Raw genomic sequence first — 6,052 nt, 5'->3', positions numbered from 1 at the left:
AGGTCTTTAAAAGCCAAAAATTATTATAGATTTTTGGGCTTGAAAAGATCATTAAAGCATGCCACAGGTTTTAATTTCTAAGCAAGTATATGTCGTTCTCTATAACACACTGCAGTGAAAAAGCTTCCAGGGTCCTTTTCTTATTATTAAAATGAAAATGGTCCCAGAGACCAAAAAGTAAGACAACCACTGTGGGTTACACCAAGTTGTGACTGGACCATTTGCTGCTTTGACCTCACAAGGAATCAATGTTAGGGAATTTCAAACAACACCTATATAGGCTCTGGCGTGACTGATTTTTGTCCATAAGTACAGGGAGCTTTTGTTTGGTGACCTGTCAGACTCACAGATAGTTAGCTCACTTAGTAGTTTGGTTTTGGTCTTCATATTGGTTTTTGATTTGGGGGTTTGTTTGTTTTTCTTTTTTATTATTTTTTTGTTTGTTTTTGTTTTAGCTAGAATCTTTAGTTGATGTTGCTTTTGAGGCTGTATAGTGAGAATAGCCAGAGTAGTGAGGTTGTAAGAGTATGGCAGGGCCTTTCAACCAGCTTCTACATTGAGGAACCCTCACATGTTATATAGGCCCCCAAGGGACATCAAATAGGGAAACTTTCCTTAGGTGAATCTGACCTTGCATATCTTCATGGGTACAGAGGTAGCCATGAAAATCCTAGGAAAGGTAGAAAAGAACTTTGTTCTTCATTATATTCTAAGTGGATCTAATGAAGACTGTGGAACACCCAAATGTGATCCAACTCTCTCACATTATTGAAACAACTGAAAATATCTGCCTCATGATGGAGTATGCAGGTGGCAGACAGCTAGCTACTGCAGTCCATCCCAGAGGTCACTGGCATGTAGGAAGAGGTTCACAAAGTGCTCAGGCAGATCATGTATTCTGAACACAACTGTCATGAGAAAGGCATCATGACCACATCTGAAGCTGGAGAACACCCTGGTGAATGCCAGAAGAAATAGCAAACTTTATGACTTCAGGCTGGGCATCAGGTTCACAGCTGGCAGAATCTGACACCATCTGCGGCATTCTTCCAGACTATGCCCCAGAACTCTACCAATGAAAAGACTGTAACAGCTCCATCATGGACATATGGAGCCTTGATGTCCTTCTGTCCTTCATAAGAGTCCTCCCACTTAACAACCATCACATTTTTCTAACTGAATAAGCAGGTCTTGCACACATGGTACCTTCCCTCTCATGTTTTCATGAAGTGATAAGTGTCATCAGTTACTGACTGACCCCACGAAGAATACTATGGTAGACTAAGTCGTGAGGCACCATGACTAAACTAATGTGAGGAATATTCACTGATTTCTTCTAGGGAGCCACTCCCCAGCCACCTAGAACCTCACTACTGAGGGTCATGTTTGACATGGTTTGTGGTCCATATGAATCCTGAGTATCTTAGGTAACCAGAAAATTTGATGAGATTATAGCTATCTTTCTGATGCTCCAGCACAAACAAACCAGGGGGACTGATCAGTCCAAGTTAACCCAATCCTACACATCCAAAAGTGGGCCCAGCCCATTCCCTTCCAATCCTTTCAGCTTCACTCTCTGTTCAAAAAAGAGTGCCAGTGAGCCTGCTCTTTACTTCTTTCCCTTTTTGTCCTATGAGCTATAGCTGCCTCAGGAGGATTGTCAGGACAGAAGGGCAGTAGAAGACTCAGTCTGCCTGCCATTCCCCTCTGCAACTTGCAAACAAGGACACCCCAATCCAGTATAGTCCCACAGCATATTCTTGCAGCCCCCCTCACCCAGCCTCTTGTTGAGCACAGTGGGTAGGAGGCAGAGAGCAGCAAGTCCTCCTGGGATACTTTGTCATCAGAAGGAAACTCCCTCCCTACTGAGCAACCCCATGGTAGGACTACAGCCTGTACTCATGACAACAGCAAGGACTGGGAGGCAGTGACTAGGAGCATTGCAACTGTATCCTAGGAATATGTTGCTGAATACCATGTTGCTGCCTACTGGCCCTCAAGACAAACACTAAATTCAGGAACAATGTGCTCCAACAAAAGGAAGACACACACACTCTGGACTCAGAAATAAAGTGGCTCCAATGAAAGTGGACAGCTCAGACAGAGGCAAAAACCAAATAGATTACAGGGGATCTCACTCACGTGGAACGGCTGCAGGAGGGAAGTCTGCAAGCTTCCTGGGACATCGCCCCATGAATTCCAATCCAGAGGGCATTCAGAACTGCCTGTGGATGAGTTGGCCCCACTACCCCAGGTGGAAGAAATATCACAGACTTTTTATTTGGGACTCTTCTCCCTTCCCTACTCTTCTCTGGCCTTTCTGCCATGTTTCTGGAATAGCAGAGATTTTTTTCTTAGTATTGTTTTAGTTGTAGATGGACACAATATCTTTATTTATTAATTTTTGTATGGTGCTTGGGGATCAAACCCATTGCCTTCCACATGTGAGCTGAGTACTCTACCACTGAGCTACAACCCCAGCCTGCAGAGATGGTTCTTAATAAGTTTCTATTTCTCACCAATTTGGTAGTAAAATTGATGCTCCAAAGATAATCACAATTTTTTTTTAAAGGTAAGGTAGTTATTGATGGTAAGGCTCATAGTCTTACCACTAGAGTCGATACAATAGAAAAGGAGAACAAATTGTTGGAGATACAGAAGTCAAAGATCTAAGAGGCTAAGTGTTAGTGTTGCACAGATCACCTACAAGATGCTGAATCTCGGGGGCTGGGGATGTGGCTCAAGCGGTAGCGCGCTGGTCTGGCATGCGTGCGGCCCAGGTTCAATCCTCAGCACCACATACCAACAAAGATGTTGTGTCTGCCGAGAACTAAAAAAATAAATAAATATTAAAAATTCTCTCTGTCTCTCTCTCTTAAAAAAATATATTAAAAAAAAAGATGCTGAATCTGCATAAACTGTAGACAAGAATGATAGTGAGAAAAACCTAGAGCAAGGAGACCTATAATTTCTGAAGTAGATTAGCCAGGAGGTTAGTAAATAATAGCAAAAATAGTAGAGGGTGACTTAGCTGGATGATGTGAACTCCAAATGTTCCTGGAGGAGGAAAGAGAAGTTTGAAAGTAGTGATCAGGAACAAATTCAGTAGCCTAATTACTTTAGTTTGAGGTACATAGAATATGAGAGAAAAATATCCTCTACTTTGGAATTCTACAGCAGAGTTAAAAGCAAAAATTACATTCATCACTAAAAGTAATGGTTCTGGGAATACATCCTAGGATGATTCCAAGTCTCAATTTGATAACTCATGGTTTGGAGAGAAAGATCTAGAAAAGCAGTCTCATTTTGATAGCTTATGACATAAATCATGCTTCCTGAGAAATGTAGTATCTGCAGTAACCTCCTATTGATAGCATGTCCAGGAATAAGAAAAAGAGATGAAAGTGACAGTTTTTGTTTAGGGAACATTAATTTCAGGCATCTAGAATGCAGTTTTTATGAATCATATCTTGACTTGTAGGGCACAGTACTGTCTACTAAAACAACTTTCAGACTTAATAGTTGGTCAACACTCCTTTGCTTGTGGAAAAAATAGGATGAGCTATCGATACTACAGGTTATGAGTGACAAGGTCTGTTTCCTCACATATTGAAGGATAACATTAAAGAAGCACACCAAGGCAAGCATATAAAGCAGGGTTTATTTAAAAAGTAACATAGACTTCCCAGGAGGGAGAAGTGGGCCATAGTTGGTATCCTAGGAAGTGAAGGTGCTCTGCCTTTTTATATGTCCTAGGCTTCCTTTGTTCTCCTGTTCTCTTCCTCCTTATCTCTTTCCTTCCTGCATACATGACTAGGCCCAGGAGATGATTGATGGAATGGCGAAAAGGTGGGGAACAGGTGGCCTAGAGGGCCAGGGAAGGAGTGATCTGGGAAGGAAGGGGGCCCAGGGCAAATTAATTAGCAGTTCCCAGTCTGCTCTGGAGTTGCTTCATTAACAATTCTTTAGGATGGACCTTATAGGCTGGACTTTGGGGATATTAACATTTCAATCTCCCACAGGCACAGTACCCAACGTTTGGACCCAAACCAGATTGGTCTGTTTTCTTCAATTTGTCTGTGCTGACTATCTCTTTTTTAATTCTGGCTTCATTATTGTCTCTAAAAATTAAACTACTTGGAAAACTTCTGGTGCAAAAGTCCTGTGGATAACAAAACAGTTTCAATGCAGCATCTTCAGGAAGCACACTGAGGTGGCAGTGAGACCTTAGTATTGTATTGTACTCATACCAAATTTAGGGTAGAAGCCAGCGCAGTGGTGCACACCTGTAATCCCAATGGTTTGGGAGCCTGAGACAGGGGGCTGGGCTTGTGGATCAAGTGGTAGAGTGCTTGCCTAGCACATGTGAGGCACTGACTTTGGTTCTCAGCACCACATAAAAATAAGATATTGTGTCCACCTAAAGTGATGGCGAGGCACTAAGCAGCTCAGTGAGACTCTCTAAATAAACTACAAAATAGGGGTGGGGATGTGGCTCAGTGGTCTAGTGCCCCTGAGTTCTATCCCTAGTACCAAAAAAAAACTTAGGGTAGAAGAATATTATCTTAAAATGTCACCAAAATATCAGCAATACTTCTTCCTCTGAGAAAAGACCTATTGTATATGCCCTTGCAGAGATAAAGCTGAAGACTTGTTCTGTCCATTAAAATTTGAGACCATACGGAAAAACATAACTGAAGTACATTGCAGATTGGGACGCAAAATTATGGTCCTTTATCTCTCAGTTCAGTTCCCTTTTTGACGATAAAAACACACACCTATGCCGTGGAAGCTGTGATGGGGGGGCGGAGAAAAGCTGTAATGGGGGTGGGGGAACCCCAACTTTCATAAGTGATTATAAAAATGTACAAAATAATTTTTTTATTAAAACAAAATTTTAAATTTTCATCACTGAGTTTAATACTATTGCCTAAATATATGTAATATTGAGATTTTTAGGCAGGAATTAATAAAATCACTTCTAGGAAAATAATGTCATTAAAAGAATGTTTCTTTGAATTCATAAAAACATTTTTAGTGATGCCATTTATTTTAAATTTACTTCAACGTAACCATGTAGAAATCAGGTAAACATTTAAAAAGTTTTAAAGCAATTTACAAAGCATAATTTGAGATTTTTTTCAGAGTCAGCTGACAACCTAAATCCGAGGATAGTTTCTCTTTAGGAAGCATCCTGAAACGTATCTACATACGTATATTCTTGAAACGTGTTTGTTCCTATTGATGTCATCAATGGTGTTTGTTTCCAGGAAGATATTTTAATTAGAGTATATGTTTCAGGTTCTACTGGATTTTAATCAGTTTAACATGGGTTTGTTTATAGTTTCCGGCCTAATTATAAAGTCACTAAGGCTGCGTCCGAAATTAAAATCTAGTATGTACCATCTCCGTGGTTTGAAGTTGACTATAAATACTGCGCTTCATTTAGTTGTTACCACTCTCTCTGGGTTTAAGTTATAGTCAGAGACTTAAGGCTGGGGGGAATCTAACCAAGAGAGACTGTCCAGCAAAAATGCGTGCACGGATTTATGTAAGCTCCAAGTAACTGTTCAAATGAAATAATTTAGAAATGCCCAATCCGTAGGGTCACAAGCAAACGGGATATATAAGAATGCAATTTTGTCAACAAATTCAAGGACGTTTTAAACTAATAGCAGAGGTCCAGTTTCTCCGGAATTGCAGGAACAAAAGAAGCTTTTCCGAGCAGAGGGGAATTTGCCTCCTGGTGCTGCCCCTTCCCCTCTCCAAGTAAATCAAGACACACGAACATGCATGCCTCGCCTCTCGTCTTCCCCACTAGAGCTAGCGTTCGGGAAAGCAGCCTATTCTTTGACGGACAGTGTCCTGGGAGGGAGAAAGGCCCAGCCAAGGGTCCTCAGGGCTGGCGTGGAACTCGGCCCGCTCCGAGGTGACCGACCCCAGGATGGAAGTTGTGTCCCAAGCAGGAGGAGGGAAAGGAAACGGAGCACAAAAGCAGTACGACCCGTCCCTTATCAGCGTCTAAAGGGAAGGGTGGAGGAAGGGGGAAACC

Source organism: Ictidomys tridecemlineatus, chromosome 6 (assembly GCF_052094955.1).
Source record: "Ictidomys tridecemlineatus isolate mIctTri1 chromosome 6, mIctTri1.hap1, whole genome shotgun sequence".
Classification (NCBI taxonomy): Eukaryota; Metazoa; Chordata; class Mammalia; order Rodentia; family Sciuridae; genus Ictidomys; species Ictidomys tridecemlineatus.
This window is presented reverse-complemented; position numbering follows the sequence as displayed.